At 36.6% G+C, this 17,817-nt stretch overlaps 2 long non-coding RNA genes across 2 annotated transcripts in view; one reads left to right on the top strand and one right to left on the bottom strand.

The window, feature by feature from the left end:
- Positions 1 to 16,706, top strand: part of LOC107034109 (uncharacterized) — a 32,151-nt gene extending 15,445 nt beyond the window's left edge. Inside the window, exons 2-4 of the long non-coding RNA XR_012062126.1 lie at positions 14,982 to 15,100; positions 15,706 to 15,768; positions 16,509 to 16,706. This is a non-coding gene — a long non-coding RNA (uncharacterized lncRNA). The remainder of the gene's footprint in view (positions 1 to 14,981; positions 15,101 to 15,705; positions 15,769 to 16,508) is intronic.
- The window catches only part of LOC140687690 (uncharacterized), a 33,012-nt gene that overhangs the window by 4,471 nt on the left and 10,724 nt on the right, over positions 1 to 17,817 (bottom strand). The window contains exon 3 of the long non-coding RNA XR_012062128.1: positions 482 to 575. This is a non-coding gene — a long non-coding RNA (uncharacterized lncRNA). The remainder of the gene's footprint in view (positions 1 to 481; positions 576 to 17,817) is intronic.

Raw genomic sequence — 17,817 nt, 5'->3', positions numbered from 1 at the left:
AAAATTTCTAGAGGGTATTTCATCCAATCACCACCTTATGAGTTCTTGTTTCTTACAGAATTCAGCTCAGGATGATCGTTTAGATCTTCCCCTATATTCAGCTTTGGTATCTCAGACAAGCACCAAGATTAGATAAAATAGCCTGGAGGTAAAGAATAAACTTTTAGATTCATTGAATATGAAAGCACAATTAACAATACTGGTTAGGTTGGCTAATCAGCACCTTAGGGTAAATTAATTCAAGAGGTATGGAATGCTACTGTAAACGAAATGAAAATTAAAATATGGTTAAAATTTAGAACGTGTGATTTTTTAAATGTATATTGTGGAAGTATCTCCCCTATTTGAATGTATAATTGGTATAGGTATGTTTGAATGGAAATTTCTCCCTTATTGGGTAAAATTTAAGAAGGACTAATACATTCATCGACCCTCTGGTTAGCACGAGTTGAAGATATAAAATGAGAGCTCTTACAGTTACCTAAGCCAGGTCTTGCCTGCTGCAGTTGTGGAACTGGATCCCTCACTTCAACAAATTGTTCAAGGATATTAGGCCTGGTTCACAGGTAGCAGTTCTAGAATTGAGGGTCATGGATCAGTATGGAAAGCTGAAGCTCGGTGTCCACTAGAAGGTAAAATTCTCATGAAGGAAGATAAGAACAACTTAGTCCAGGGGGCTAAATTATAGACTGTGTTCCTGGCAGTGGTGGAAGAATTAGATACAAATAAATGTCCTACTCTTTGCATGTATATGGACTCTTGACCAATGGATTTGCAATTTGGTCTAGCAAATGGGCCACAAATAACTGGATGATAAAAGAGGTCTTGCTCTTTGGAAACCTTTATGTAAATTGTAAGGGCAAACCAAAGTGGGACATGTTGATGTTCACTAAAGAAGCCTTATGCAAGGAATCAACAAGTCGATGCCTTAGTTTGACCTCTGTACGCGGCAACCTGGGTCTATGAATCAGTAGACATGCAGTAATTCAAACCATGTAGCAATGGGCCATATGACAAATATACCAGTGGTCCTTACTGAAGCTCAAACTGTTAACAATAATTATTCTTGGGGGGGGGGTATAGCTCAGTGGCAGTGCGAGTGCTTAGCGTTTATGAGGTTCTGGGTTCAATCCTCAGTAAATCAAAACAAATAATAATAATTATTATTCTGTTTGCTAACAGAAAAGGCAATGTTTGCGATTAGTCCTAGGAATTATTCTCAGGTCCAGCCCATAGCTGGCAAGTAGATAATACTGACCCTTTATCTATTGGCGTGGGGAATCTAGATGGATATTGACAGAATTTGATACATATTCTGGGTTTGGCTTTGCATACCTAGTGACTAATGCTTTAAATACTATCAAAAAGCTAAAACAGTAATATTATACCTGTTTGGTCCTCCTAGTTACATTTTCTTGGATCAAGGCATTTAATTCCCTACCCACATAATGCTACAATGGGCAAAGAAACATCACATTCAATGGACTGGACTTACTATATTCCTGATCACCCTCAAAGTAGTAGATTAATAGACAATTGGACTAAACCCAACAACTACTTTAAAGATGTAGGGATGATAGTGGATTGAAGGATTGGACCATAAATCCCTAGCTTGTATTTTGCAACTTAACATGAGGATGACTAAAGTAGGTCTCCATTAGATAAGCTGTTATGCTTTTACAGTGGAAGTAGGGAAAAAAGAGTGGGAAATGATACAGAAATTTAAAGACAAGACTTCCATAGTTTACCACAATTTCCTTCTCCAATGCTTGGTCTGTTTAGGCTGATATAGTGAAGTATCTTGGACTAGATGGTTTACAAACAGCAGTTCTGGAAGTTGGAGGTCATGATGCCAGCATGGTCAGACTCTGGTGAGGACCCTCCTTCAGGGTGCAAACTGTATCCTTACAAGGTAGAGAGGAGGGAGCAGCAAGTTCCCTCATAACTTTTGTAAGGTCACTGATCCCATTTATGAGAACTCTGCCCTCATGACCTCATCTAATCCTAATTATCTCCCAAATACCTTACCTCCTAACACCATCACGTTGGGGGTAGGGTTTAACATTTGAATTTGCAGGGTACACAAAATTAAGTCCATAACAAATGCCAAATCAGTAGTCCCTTGACTAGGGCTCCAGAGGCTGATAATCTAAAACAAAATACTGTGTCTATTAATTTGAACCTAATGCAAGAAATCCAAAGAAATTGGTGGGATAGACTGTCCCTCCCCCTACTTTGCCACAGTGGGGCTAATTGTGCAAATGTTTTGTTGCCTAGTGGTCAGGATAGCCTCATTTTCTCTACTTATCCAATCTGAGCCCCTACCACTAGGGAATGGATTGCAAGGGAAGTCCACCCATGTCTCATCTTGCTATCAGCCATATAGACTAGCCCAGTGGTTGAACCAGAGGGTTCTACTTCAGGGGAAAGGTCTGGATTAAAATTAATGACAATAAAAGAAAAGTGAAGTCATTGCTGAGAGGAAAGGAGCCAATAAGTGAGCTTTATTAAAGGGAAAATTCAACAATTCTGATGAGACTTACAACAAGAGAATAGCATTCTGTCTTAGCTTGACTCAGATACCTGTTGTGGAGAAGGACCCTGACAAAACCTTTTCCTCTTTTGAAAAGCCAAGACGTGAGCTGAATGAAAAATAAACATACTTCCAGAAGCAGTCTACATTCTCAAAATGAATGAAAAAAGGGAAGCTGACTATATAGAAAAATACTAATATGGTGATGTCGTTTGATTTTTATTTCATGCGACATTTTTCCTATGCAGGATAATTAGCCTAAGGAAGATGTAGACTTGATTAATGATAGATTGATTATGGTTTTTAATCATTCAGCAGATGTGTACCTTAAAGTTCAGATAGCTATAGATCAGGGAGGAAGATGTATTATAAAATCAGTATAAAAATATAAGAAAATTTATGCTGGTATTAATGAATGGTTTAGTTCTATACCACCTCCTCACTGGTTATTGCAAATGTTTAGAATCCATTTGCTTTTCAATTGTAAGGCAAATTAATTTCTGTCAAACCAAGGATAATTGTTTAATTGTAGAAGGGTCTTGACCACGGATCAAGGTGGTGGACTCTACAGAGACAGTCAATTCCAACAGGCCAGGAATCAATGTGAACTATTTTCCTAAAGTTCTTGCATGGCTCTGACCCATGGTCAAGACATGAAACATTAAGAAATAGTATTTTGTAACCATGGGTCCAAGGAGTTTCAGGTGGTTGTGGTTGGCACCACTTTGTCAACATTGGGTTACTAATATCAGGGAGATCAATGTTTTACATCTGGGCTCAGCTCTCCTGTTGCAGGAATATGTCTGTGTGACCAGCAAGTATAAAAAATTGCACCTAAGACCCCATTGTGGGCTTTCTGCCTCCATGGTATCCTGTGATCACATCAGTGGTTCCTGCTCTGAGAGAAACTACATCTGGCCTCAACTCATAGAGGGTGAACAAAGCAGCCTGAGCTGGCCTCTCAGGACCCTTTAGAGTGAGGCAAACTTTGCTGTGATGCAATTTATTTTAATGCAATTTACATATTCTTTTCCTGTAATAAACTGTACATTTGTAAGCATTGCCATTTTAAGTCCTATGAGTCTTCTTTAGCAATAAAACTCTACCTACTACGTTAAGTGCATATATAGATATTTTACATTAAATAAAATATTCTAAGACAATAAAGCCATGCAGGTTAGGTTATCACCAGGGGCTCTGAAAGGATGACAAAAGGACGTAGTATTGCATAATTAAGAGAAAAAAAAATCAGGATATTTTGACTCCAGACCCTCCACTATTGAAGAGTCAAAATTAGCTGCTCCAATTCCATTTAGAACCATCCTCAACACATAGTAGTTTATTTGAAAGTAAAATACTTCACTAAACTTTTAGGTGCTGTGATATCACAGTGTGGTCGGCCAAAAGTATGGTCACATTCCAACAAATGATTTTATGATATTTAAAACATGTAATTCTAGAGTCTCCCCTAACTCCAAGCTGAGGGCATGATGGCTCACATCCAAAGTGAAACTCTGGGGAAGTTTAAGGAGAGGTTTTCATGAATAAATTGATATTTTTGATGATATACTTTTGTAGCATCCAACATGAATTGAAATGGGAAGAAGCTGGAAATGGAAACCTCACATAGACTTTTCAGCTCTTGGATATAGTTATCTAGGGCTAGGGCAAAAGTTTTGAGATGGCATAAGATCAGTTAGATCCAGATGATAAGAATGAAGAGAGATTATATTTAGCGGTAGTTTGAAAGCACAGTATAAAAACTTAGAAATCTTACCCTAAAATTATAGAAAACAAGGTATTTGTATTTGAACAAGGGACAAAATTTAGGATGCAATTTTCTGAACAAAATGATCTATATGGGTGGAGGCCTACTCTCCCTAGTGGAAGACTGACCATACTTACAAACATAATTTGGGACCAGATATCATTTCCAACAATTAAATCATAGATATTGAGTAATATAAGGCCAAAGACAGACACTGGTTACTTAATGACTAAATAAACATGACACAGAAACAGAACACAGAGTCCTTGGCTTTGATAAATAGTTCTCCACCCAAATACTGGAAATCACATAAGCAGCAACTTCCATGAAATTATGGATGACTGTCCACCAATTACTTGTAAGCAGAGCAGACAGATCATCAGAGACTGTCTAAAATAAAGCCTAATAGTCACTAGCCAGCAATAACTGAGCATTTTTGATGTGCCAGCTCTTGTGCTGTGTGCAATTCTGACAGTAATGCAATAGATAACATTATTATCTTTTTCCAGATGAGGAAACTGAGGAATATAACATCACTCCAACTTTCTGACTTCAGAGTCAGAGCTTTTAATTACTGTTCACTAAAACTCTAGCCTCCACAAGCCATTGTTTAATGACTTGTGCAGAATGGCTAGTGGCAATGGTGGAGAAAGAATTTCTGAAAATTCAGCAGCTTACTCGACTTTAATCACCAAAAGTTCTTCAAACAAAGAATTCATAATAATTTATTCTACCTCTTTTTTTTCTAAGTTACTCATAATTTGTATAACTTACAGCACCAATTAAATTTCCATTTTTAAGTCTCTTCAGCAAGTGGTGTTGGGAAAATTGGACAGCTGAATGTAAATCAATGAAGTTAGAATACTCCCTCATACCATACACAAAAATAAACTCAAACGGGCTTAAAGACGTAAACATAAGACAAGACACTATAAACCTCCTGGAAGAAAACACAGGCAAAACGTTTTCTGACATTAATCTTAGCAATGTTCTCCTAGGGCAGCCCAGGCAATAGAAATAGAAGCAAAATTAAACAAATGGGACCTAATTAAACTTATAAGATTTTGCACAGCAAAGGAAACCTTAAGCAAAACAGAAAGACAACCTATGGAATGGGAGGAAATATTTGCAAATGATGCGACTGACAGGGCTTAATTTCCAGAATATGTAAAGAGCTCATATGGCATAATAATAACAACAAACAAACAAAACAACCGAATCCAAAAATGGGCAGAAGACCTAAACGAGCAATTCTCCAGTGAAGACATACAAATGCCAAAAAGGCACACGGAAAAGTCCTCAATGTCACTAATTATCAGAGAAATGCAAATCAAAAATACAATGAGGTATCACCTCACACCAATCAGAATGCCCATCATTAAAAAGTCCACAAATGATAAATGCCAGAGAGGATGCAGAGAAAAGGGAACCCTCCTACACTATTGGTGGAAATGTAGTTTGGTGCAGCCATTATGGAAAACATTATGGAAATTTCTCAAGAAACTAAAACTAGAGTCACCATATAATCCTGCAATCCCCACTCCTGGGCATATACCAGAGCGAGCCCTAAGTCGGAAAGATACATGTACCTCAGTGTTCATAGCAGCACTATTTACAATAGCCAAGACATGGAAACATTAACGGATGACTTGGATAAAGAAGTTGTAGTGTATTTATACAATGGAATACTACTCAGCTATAAAAAATAAAATAATGCCACTTGCAACATGGATGGACTTGGAGATCATCATGCTAAGGGAAGTAAGCCAGATAGAGAAAGAAAAATACCATATGATATCACTCATATGTGGAATTAAAAAAAAAAGATATATAAACTTATATATAAAACAGAAACAGACTCACAGACATAGAATACAGACTTGTGGTTGCCAGCAGGGAGGGGGGTGGGAAGGGATAAACTGGAAGTTCGAGATTTGTAGATACTGGCTGGTATATATAAAATACACAAACAAGTTTATACTGTATAGCACAGGGAAATATATTCACTATCTTGTAGTAGCTTACGGTGAAAAAGAATATGAAAATGAATATATGTATATTCATATACGACTGAAACATTGTGCTGTACACCAGAAATTGATACAACATTGTAAGCTGACTTTACCTCAATAAAAAGAAAAGAAAACCATTAAAAAAAATATATCCCCCCCAAAAGACACTCAGTCCTACTACTCCACACTGTTCCTGGGGAGTGAGGGTAGGTTAAACTGTCCTGTTCCTTCCATAGGAAGAGTTTCATCCCATGGACCCTTCTCCCTCAGTCTGCCCTAGGCTAGCCCTAGGGTCTCAAACAGGGACTACAAGAGTAGAAGGAAGTCAGCACAAGTCCCTATAAGAAGGCAGACTATATTGCATAGCAATACTAATCTGCCTTTGCTGGGCAAGAAGTTTCCGGTAGCTGGGCACTCATTCTCAATGGCTCTGGTCTTAAGTAACTGTGAGCTTCAACCAGGTGGGCAGCAACACTCCAGTCCCTTGGTCATATATAAGGTAAGTATATCTCACAAAGGCTTGCATTAGTGATTCTTCTTGAGAAAATCAAAGTCTAAATTCATATTGAAGAAAGAATGTGTCCTCTGTCATCACAACTCCCTGTTGAGTTAAGAAGTTCCCAATAGTTTTTTTCCTATTCCTCCAAGGAGCTTGAGGGCATCACAAATTTATTTACTGGACATTAAAAATCTCCTCTCTCTCTCTAACTCAGAGATTGGCACCAGCCTCAATTATGGTCTTTGGACTCAGATACTCCTGATAAGAGCTGAGAAAGAGAATACTTTCTATCATAAGAGCATGGTCCAATGAAAGCAAGGACTAAAAAAGATCAGGGAAAAGAAAAAAACAAAAACAAAAACAAAACAAAACAAAACAAAACCCAACAGTTGATAGCCTGAATGCCTAACACAGGAGAATATTTTCATGTTCATTCATTCACTACCATTTATTAAGTGCCTGCTATTTGCCAGGCATTGTGTATATGAAGGTAAGTGAGATGTAAAAGATGTAGGACATGATTCTTTGAGAACTCATAGTTTAATGGAATATTTATTTTTGAGAAATTATTTGGCTCGGTTTTTTAATCTCTCATCTGAATTTGCTAAATAAACCACTTTGATTTCCTTGTTCTCAAAGCACAGTTAGTAAAATTTCCTGTGAATCTCCAGACCTGATTGCCTAGGTTCTTAAATGTACAATATTTGATTTGTACAAGTCTGTGATTTTCAGTTTCTGCCTCCTTATCTAAGTTAATCTCAAAGTAGAAACCAGTCTTAAAGAGGGTTCCCTCATTAAACCTAGATCAGATCCTAAGCAGCCAGCCAGCTCAGTGCTGCCTCCTCCTGGATTCCTTTAAGTAAACCAGAAAGAGAAAGAAAAATACCATATGATATCACTTACATTCGGAATCTTAAAAAAAAAAAAAAGACAAACAAACTTATTTACAAAACAGAAACAGACTCACAGACATAGAAAACAAACTTATGGTTACCAGAGGGGGAAGAGGGTGGGAAGGGATAAATTGGGAGTTCAAGAATTGCAGATACTAAGCTGATTGAAGAATTCAGCAAGGTAGCAGGTTACAAAATTAATGTTCAAAAATCAGTTGCATTTCTTTACACTAATGATAAATCAACAGAAAAAGAAAGTAAAGAAACAATCCCCTTTAAAATAGCACCCAAAGTAATAAAATATCTGGGAATAAATCTAACCAAGGAGGTGAAAGAATTATACACAGAAAACTATAAACCATTGATGAAGGAAATTAAAGAAGACTTTAAAAAATGGAAAGATATTCCATGCTCTTGGATTGGAAGAATCAATATTGTTAAAATGGTCACACTGCCCAAGGCAATCTACAGATTTAATGCAATCCCTATCCAATTACCCAGGACATATTTCACACAACTAGAACAAATCATAATAAAATTTATATGGAACCATCAAAGACCTAGAATTGCTAAAGCATTACTGAAGAGAAAGAAAAAGGCTGGAGGAATAACTCTCCCAGACTTCAGACAATACTATAGCGCTACAGTCATCAAGACAGCATGGTATTGGTACCAAAACAGACATATGGACCAATGGAACAGAATAGAGAGCCCAGAAATGAACCCACAAACCTTTGGTCAACTCATCTTCAACAAAGGAGGCAAGAATATACAGTGGAATAAAGACAGTCTCTTCAGCAAATGGTGTTGGGAAAAATGGACAGCAGCATGTAAAACAATGAAGCTATAACACTCCCTTACACCATATACAAAAATCAACTCAAAATGGATTAAAGACTTAAACATAAGACAAGATACAATAAACCTCCTAGAGGAAAACATAGGCAAAACATTATCTGACATACATTTCAAAAATTTTCTCCTAGAAGAAATAAAAGCAAGAATAAACAAATGGGACCTAATGAAACTTACAAGCTTCTGCAGAGCAAAGGAAACCAGAAATAAAACAAGAAGAAAACCTACGGAATGGGAGAAAATTTTTGCAAGTGAAACCGACAAAGGCTTGATCTCCAAAATGTATAAGCAGCTCATACGACTCAATAGAAAAAAATAAACAACCCAATCCAAAAATGGGCAGAAGACCTAAACAAGCAATTCTCCAAGGAAGACATACAAATGATCAAAAAGCACATGAAAAAATGCTCAATATCACTAATTATCAGAGAAATGCAAATCAAAACTACAATGAGGTATCACCTCACACCAGTCAGAATGGCCGTCATTCAAAAATCCAAAAATGACAAATGCTGGAGAGGCTGTGGAGAAAGGGGAACCCTCCTACACTGCTGGTGGGAATGCAGTTTGGTGCAGCCACTATGGAAAACAGTGTGGAGATTCCTCAAAAGACTAGGAATAGACTTACCATATGACCCAGGAAACCCACTCCTGGGCTTGTATCCAGAAGGAAATCTACTTCAGGATGACACCTGCACTCCAATGTTCATAGCAGCACTATTTACAATAGCCAAAACATGGAAACAGCCTAAATGTCCATCAACAGGTGACTGGATAAAGAAGAGGTGGTATATTTATACAATAGAATACTACTCAGCCATAAAAACCGACAACATAATGCCATTTGCAGCAACATGGATGCTCTTAGAGAATGTCATTCTAAGTGAAGTAAGCCAGAAAGAGAAAGAAAAATACCATATGAGATCGCTCATATGTGGAATCTAAAAAACAAAAACTAAAACAAACAAACAAACAAAAACAAAGCATAAATACAGGACAGAAATAGACTCATGGACAGAGAATACAGATTTGTGGTTACCAGGGGGGTAGAGGGTGGGAAGGGATAGACTGGGATTTCAAAATTGTAGAATAGATAAACAAGATTACACTGCATAGCACAGGGAAATATACACAAAATGTTATGATAAATCACAGAGAAAAAAATGTGACAATGAGTGTGTATATGTCCATGAATGACTGAAAAATTGTGCTGAACACTGGAATTTGACACAACATTGTAAAATGATTATAAATCAATAAAAAATGTTAAAAAAAAAGAATTGCAGATACTAAATAATATATATGAAATAGATAAATGACAAGTTCAGACAGTATAACATAGGGAACTATATTCAATATCTTGTAGTAACTTATGGTGAAAAAGAATATGAAATCGAATATATATATGTTCATGTATGACTGAAGCATTATGCTGTACACCAGACACCGACACAACATTGTAAACTGACTATATTTCAATAAATATATATACAAAAAAAAGAATTAAAGGTGAAGAATGCATTCCTTCAGCGAACGAGAGAAAAAGAAAGCAAAATAAACACCACCACCACCACCAAGAGCAAATGAACCTAAAGCTATTGTGCAAACTTAAGCCCCAAAAGTTAAATTTTAAAAAAAGCCTCTAACCAAATAGTCCAGGGCAGTTTATTTCCCCATCATTCACAATCCTCTTAATTCCTTTGTCTCAACCAAGTATTCAGATACAATTATTTAGGAGGGATAAGTAGAACATTTGTCTATTTTCCTTCCTACAAGCCAGCATTATCAAAACAGTATTTGCATTCCCATGGTAACTCCAAACCCCTCACTCACCCTTGTCTTCACTATGGATTCTGATGCATTCCCACTATCCTCCCTGTTAAGGTGCAGTTGTGAGAAATAGATGGGCTAGACGATTGGAAAGGGAAGCCAGTGCAGACCTAGAGATCCACTGAGTAATTATAAATTAGCGTTTTTTTGGCATAACATGACAAAGAGCTGTGACATGGAAAACAGTTCCCATATATTATAGTGTATAAAGGAAACTTGCTTTGACCTCATTTTATTCTCATTATTCCTTTTCTCCTTTATGGTCTTTTGCAGCTTTTTTGTTTCTGTCTTTTTAAATTGGATTTACATTTCTTTGTTTTGTCCTTTTTATCTCTAGCCCTCCTTTTCCGTTTTCTTTACACTGCTTAGTACATTGTAGAAATGTATAAAGTTTCTCATACTGCACTTTTTGTTCTTGTATAGGAATTGGGCAAGAGTTTAAGACACAAGAAATGTGTTATAGTCATTTTCTGCCTCAGTAGAGAAATAGTGCCTTCTAGTGTCTGCAATAACATTTTGTATTTGCACACATTTCAATTCATCTGAAAACTAAGAGTATTATTTTATAATACTTCATAATAATTTTACTTTTTGTAGTTTTCCTACCATATGTAATAAATATATAGATAGTATTAGTATCCCCATTTTAAGATTTAAAAGCCAGAATCATAAAACATTTATTTAACGTTGAGCTGATGATAGCACTTAGATCAAACACATGACAGGATTAGAAAAATATTCGATTTAATTAATTCCCCATCCAGCTGCCGTTGGTCACCAACCAGTGAGGAGACAGATCATGAATATATGATTCATGGTATTTCCAAGACCACTAAAGGAATGGATAGAGAATTGCAAAAGCTGATTGCCTAAGGGCACCATAAACAGGAAATGTTACAAAAGGGTTGTTCAAAATTGCTTTCTCGCAAGGTAACCCTTTTAGGAATGAGTTGACTGACATGTGTTCTTTGGTTCTGCTGCTCCTGAGTCACCTCTGCTTCTCCTGGAACTGGCCGTGTACTTTTGGATAAGAGCAGGGCTCTCAGAGAGGCAGATATATTCTTAAGAGGTTTATCAGATGTGAGAAGTTAGCTGTTGCCCAGTATTTCTCAACTTCTTGTGGATTTGGATAAACATTCCCTGATGGATTCTTACTTGTTGACTATTATGAAAAATGAGGAGTAAGTATGTGCATGTGTTTATCTATGGTATAGTATTAGTGTTCTGAAGAGAAACAGTCATTAGGGGGTGTGTGTGTTTATCAATTTATATTTATAAAGAGATGTATTATAAGGAATTGGCTGTGTAATTATGGAAGCCAACAAGTCTGACAGTCTGGTGGCTGAGTAGTTAAGCTGGAATCCAGGAGAGCTAGTGTAGTTCCAATCCAACTTCAAAGGCCTGAGAACCAGGAAAGTCAATGTTTCAGTTCCAGACCAGAGGCTGGCAGGCTCGAGGCCCAGGAAAAGCCTATGTTTCAGTTTGAGCCTGAAGGGAAGAAAAATTCTCCCTTACTTGAGGGAATGTCAGCTTTTTGCTCTATTCAAGCCTTCAACTGACTAGATAAGTCCCATTCACTAAATTAGGGGGAAATTTGTTTTAGTCTACTGATTCAAAATGTTAATCTTATCCAGAAACACCTTTACATACACACCCAGAATAATGTTTGACATAATATCCAGGCATCCCAAGGTCCAGTCAAGTAGAAACATAAAATTAACCATCACAGGTATTATCAACATATATAAATGAAAATATGTTTATTTCTTTGTCCTGCATACTCTTTAAAATGTTTATAATACGTGTATCATTTGAGTATTTAGTCTTATGAATATCTTTATTCAAAGTGGTATACTGAACAATCTCTAAATGAGTTATTGTATACAGTGCTTTGCAAATAACTGGAAAGAATATAGAGATAATATTTATTGAACACCAACCATCTCTTTGGGATTAGCTCTGTGTCTATACATTTAATTCTAACAACAATCAATTGAAATAGGTAAGATTACTATCATTTTGAAAATGAAGAAACTGAGACTCAGAGAGATTAAATAACTTGACCTAAAGTTGCACAATTAGGAAGTGGTGGAGCCAGAATGTGACTCTAGAAATGTTTGACTAAAAGTCCATACTCTGTCTATTCCAATTTGTTATCATTAACAAGTTATATGAGTAGAGGCAAACTAACTTTTCCAGACCTCAGTGTTCTCATTTGCAAAATGACTATGAGCTAGATGATTTCTTAGATCTCAATTGTTATGCAGAGATTTCAAATTGTCTACCCAATATCTATTAACCTATTCTTCCTTACCAATAGAATGGGTACAAACTCATTTGGCATTCATACTTCCTTTTGCTTTTCACCTTTACCCTCATTCCTACCTGGAATACAGACATGAGGCTAGCAGAGAAGCATTGTGTCCCAATTCGTTGCTGCAATGTTTGTTTTCTAACTGTTCTCCTAGTTAATGATCTTTTCAACTCAATACCAGGATCCAATGTTGACCTTCAAAGTAGAGTGTATTCTCCCCAGGGTAGAAGCAAGATAATTATAGGTGTAAAATGAAATATGCATATATTTAAAGCTGTGGGGTTTTCCTAAATACAGGGAAAACTTTTTCATTGATGTAAATTGGAAAATACAAAAAAGTAATACATAAGAAAAAAAAGAAGCCTGTTATTCCATAATTAAGAGAAAGAGAAAAGCATTTTTGAAATGTTGCTGCATTTGACTTCCACTACCAGTCATAGTGGAATAATCAACTGTAAAACTGCACAAAACATATTCAGCAACTACTTTCAGACAATAAACAGCATAGACCAGCTCTCTGTCCGGGGGCTGTTTCCTAAGTATAGTGCAGAGCTTGAGTCTGAGCAGAGGACAGAGGTCCTACTGAACTGAGGAGGCTGATATGAGAGTTTATGGCCTCTAAGTTGGCTAAAATCTCTGGGACAGTGCACTAGAGAGGAACAAGCTGTACAGAAAGGGGGCTCCAGATGTATCTATACAGATACATAAATATAGATATATAAATACATAGACACATAGATCTATAAATATATATAGCTATATATATCTCCTATCAACACAGAAAAAACATTTGATAAAACTCAGTGACCATTTATAACATAAATTCTCATCAAATGAAGAACAGAAAAGAGCTTCCTCAGTCTGTAGAAACATGTACAGATACTGCAGCTAGTATCCTACTTAATGGTGGACTAGGGAATGCTTCCCCTCTAAGATTGGGCATAAAGATAGGATACCCACATTCACTTCTATTATTATTGTATTAGAGCTCTTAGCTAAAGCAATAAGGTGAGAAAAAAAAAGGATAATAGAGATTTAAAAGGAAGAAGTACAACTATTTCCATTTGCAAATTGGTTATTGATTGCTTCCACTGAAAATCCTAGGAAATATACCAAAAAGTGCTATAATTAATTCAAAAATTTAGCAGGGAAGCATGGTTAGAGAATCAACTGTACATCAATATATTAGCAACAAACTGTTGGAACATAAACAATTTTAAATACTATTTACAATAGCATTTAAAAATAACATATTTAGGAATAAATTTAAGAAAAGGTGTCCAAGACCTCTTCATTGAAAAAGAGTAAAACATGACTGAGAGAAATTAAGGATATAAATAATAATAAAAAAAAAACCCATATTCATGGATTGGAAGACCCAAAATTGCCAGTTATCCCCAAATTGGTCTATAGAGCCAATGTAATCTTAATCAAAATCCCTGAAGACTTTTAGAGAAAAGGACAAACTGATTTTAAATTTTATATGGAAATGCAAGAAACTAAAATAGCCCAAACAATTTTGGATATTTATTATTTCAACACTATTTGTTGAAATACTTTCCTTTCTTCATTAAATTGTTTTGATGCCTTTGTCAAAAATAAAATGATCCTTCCATCAACAGATGACTGGATAAAGAATTCCATATACAGTGGAATATTACTCAACTATAAAAAAGAATGAAATAATGCCATTTGCAGGAACATGGATGGACCTAGAGATGATCATATTAAGTGACAGAGAAAGACAAATATGATATCACTTATATGTGGAATCTAAAAAAAATGATACAAATTCTATTTACAACCCCAAAACAGACTCAGGAACATAGAAAACAGACTATGGTTACCATGGGGGAAAGGGCAGAGAGGGATAAATTAGGGGTTGGGCATTAACAGACACACGTTACTATATATAAAATAGATAAACAACAAGGATCTACTGTATAGCACAGTGAACTATATTCAATTTCTTGTAATAATAGATAATGGAAAAGAATCTGAAAAGACAAAAATACATACGTATGTATATGTATAACTGAATCACTTGGCTGTACACCTGAAACTAACATTGTAAATCAACTACACTTCAATAAAAAAATTTTTTAAAAGAAAACACATTACAAAGTAATTTTGAAAAAAGAAAAAAGCCATCTTATGAGTGTGGATCTATTTTAGGGCTCTCTGTTTTGTTTTATTGATATATTTAGTGATTTCTATGCCAATACTACACTATCTTGACTGATATATATAAGGCTGTTGCTTCTGTGTCTGTTTCAGGAGGCTGTAGTCCATAGGGCAGGAACTCATGAAAGAAAGATGGATGTGAACTGGGGGAGGCAAGAACAAACTGAAAACTGGGGTTGAGCTGGACATCAACAGGGTGGACAGGAACTCAGGTAGGTCTTTCATCACCTCCAAGTTTCCAACTTTAATGATGGGGGTATAATGCAAGGAATAAAGCTAGTGCCTTTTATCTAAGAGTTATCCTGTCACCCTCCCCAGGAGCTGGAGAAACTGATGGAGGAGAATTGGTAGGAGCTAGAGTTGCTGTAAGTCTGGCAGTTGCCCCACACTAGCTGGGTGAGCCAGCAGATAACAGACAACTGTAACACTTGCTGGTGTTCTGCACTGACACTACAAGTTTTAAAAGATGGCTGCTACTTCGTTTCTGCCTTCTAACTCTCATGTAAAAAATCCCTCATGGTCCTGGAGCTATGTGTTGGGCAACAGTTCTTCATGGTTCTCTCATTTTCCTGTACACCTTGAGAGCAAAGACAATGTCAGACTTTATTCTGAAATATCTTTTAAAAAAATATTTTTCTTGAAAGAAAGAGAGAGTGTTTTCCATTGGGACAGAGTGCAGATTTGTTTACTTTCTAGTATAATAAGACAATAATATGATAATATCACTTTCCAAGGCAAAGGTTGGATGGATTGCTTGCAGTCCATAATAAAAGATTGGGAGTTTTTTTGTTTCTTTGTTTGTTTGTTTGTTTTGCAGGATAGGGTGGAATGGTGACAGAAGGAGCTGTATGAATAAGAAGCTTATGCTGCCTGCTCTGCTGTGAGTAATAGAACCCTCTGTTTGTAACCTGGTAGTCTCGTGTCTTCTGCCAGATCTATGAACTGTGGCAGACTTTTAAGTGGGTAAAATCTAAAGACTCTTTACAATTCTTAACACTTTGCAGAGAAGTGAATTCTGGAAAAATGTAGTTACAGCTTAGCTAAATTGACAACACAAATCCACGGCAGAGGGCCCAAGGGAGAGAGGAGGAAGGGGAGAAGGAGAAGAGGGGGCAGGAAAGAGCCCAAATGTGGCAAAATGTTAGCAAATGGTGCATCGAGATGAAAGCTATGTCAGTATTCATAGTAGTATTCTTTCAACTGAAATTTCACAAAGTAAAAAAGAGGGGAAAATCGCTTAGACTGCTGTGTGAGACAACAGAGTGGGAAGACCTGAAGCCAGGATATTAGTTACGAAATCTCAAAAAGCTGTCCAAACCACAAACCAGAAATCTGGTTTCGAGCCATTTTATCTGCTTCCTTTCCCACATCAAAACTATCTCCAAAGGGGAACCCTGCTACACTGCTGGTGGGAATGCAGTTTGGTGCAGCCACTATGGAAAACAGTGTGGAGATTCCTCAAAAGACTAGGAATAGACTTACCATATGACCCAGGAATCCCACTCCTGGGCTTGTATCCAGAAGGAAATCTACTTCAGGATGACACCTGCACTCCAATGTTCATAGCAGCACTATTTACAATAGCCAAAACATGGAAACAGCCTAAATGTCCATCAACAGGTGACTGGATAAAGAAGAGGTGGTATATTTATACAATGGAATACTACTCAGCCATAAAAACCGACAACATAATGCCATTTGCAGCAACATGGATGCTCCTAGAGAATGTCATTCTAAGCGAAGTAAGCCAGAAAGAGAAAGAAAAATACCATATGAGATCGCTCATATGTGGAATCTAAAGACTCATGGACAGAGAATACAGACTTGTGGTTACCAGGGGGTAGAGGGTGGGAAGGGATAGACTGGGATTTCAAAATTGTAGAATAGATAAACAAGATTACACTGTATAGCACAGGGAAATATACACAAAATGTTATGATAAATCACAGAGAAAAAAATGCGACAATGAGTGTGTATATGTCCATGAATGACTGAAAAATTGTGCTGAACACTGGAATTTGACACAACATTGTAAAATGATTATAAATCAATAAAAAATGTTAAAAAAAACTGGAAGAAAAAAAAGAAAGTTGTTAAGAGTTCTCAGCACAAATAAGAAGATATTTTTTTCTTTCTTTAAAAAGAAAAAAAACTATCTCCAAGTCCTGTTAATGTAACCTCCCAGTCTGCTTAAATTTTGGCATTCACTCTTTTTTCAGTACCAATACTTCAGTCAGGGCCTAGACTAATACAATAGTCTAACTGGCGATCCTGCCTAGAGCCAAGCCCTCTACAAGCCGTCCTCCATATTACTGCCACGATGATTTTCAAAGACTTCTCCCTGACCAGTCATTTCTCCACTCAAAACCGTCTCATCCAGGGGGAGGGTATAACTCAAAGTGCTAGAACACATACTTTGTGTGCACGAGGTACTGGGTTCAATCCCTAGTACCTCCTCTAAAAAATAAATAAATAAATAAATAAATAAATAAATAAATAAATAAATAAATAAATAAAGTAAGTAAGTAAGTAAATAAATAAACAAACAAACAAACCTAATTACCTCCCTCCCTGCCCCCCACCCCCCCAAAAACCTCTCATCCAGGACAAAGTTCAAATTCCTTTGCATGGCATAAATCACAATCTGGACCCCACATTCCACCTACACATTGCACTAGAATATTGGTCACATCTTTGTTTCTGTACACATCATGTTCTTTATATGGCATGTCTGTTGTCTGGAATGTCCCTGCTGCATACCTATTCATTCTTTCATATGTGGTGACTACACTGGTGTTCTGTGACACTTTCCTGCACCTCACAATGAGAATATCCTCCTTTGCACTATTTCACTCCTTAGCACATACTTCACTTGTTTCACACATCACACACTGTTGTATTATTTTCTGGCGTGGCTGTCATCCCAACT

The sequence above is a fragment of the Vicugna pacos genome, chromosome 2 (genome assembly GCF_048564905.1).
Source record: "Vicugna pacos chromosome 2, VicPac4, whole genome shotgun sequence".
NCBI classification, from domain to species: Eukaryota; Metazoa; Chordata; class Mammalia; order Artiodactyla; family Camelidae; genus Vicugna; species Vicugna pacos.
The sequence above is the reverse complement of the archived record's forward strand: the minus strand, read 5'-3'. Positions and strand labels throughout refer to the sequence as shown.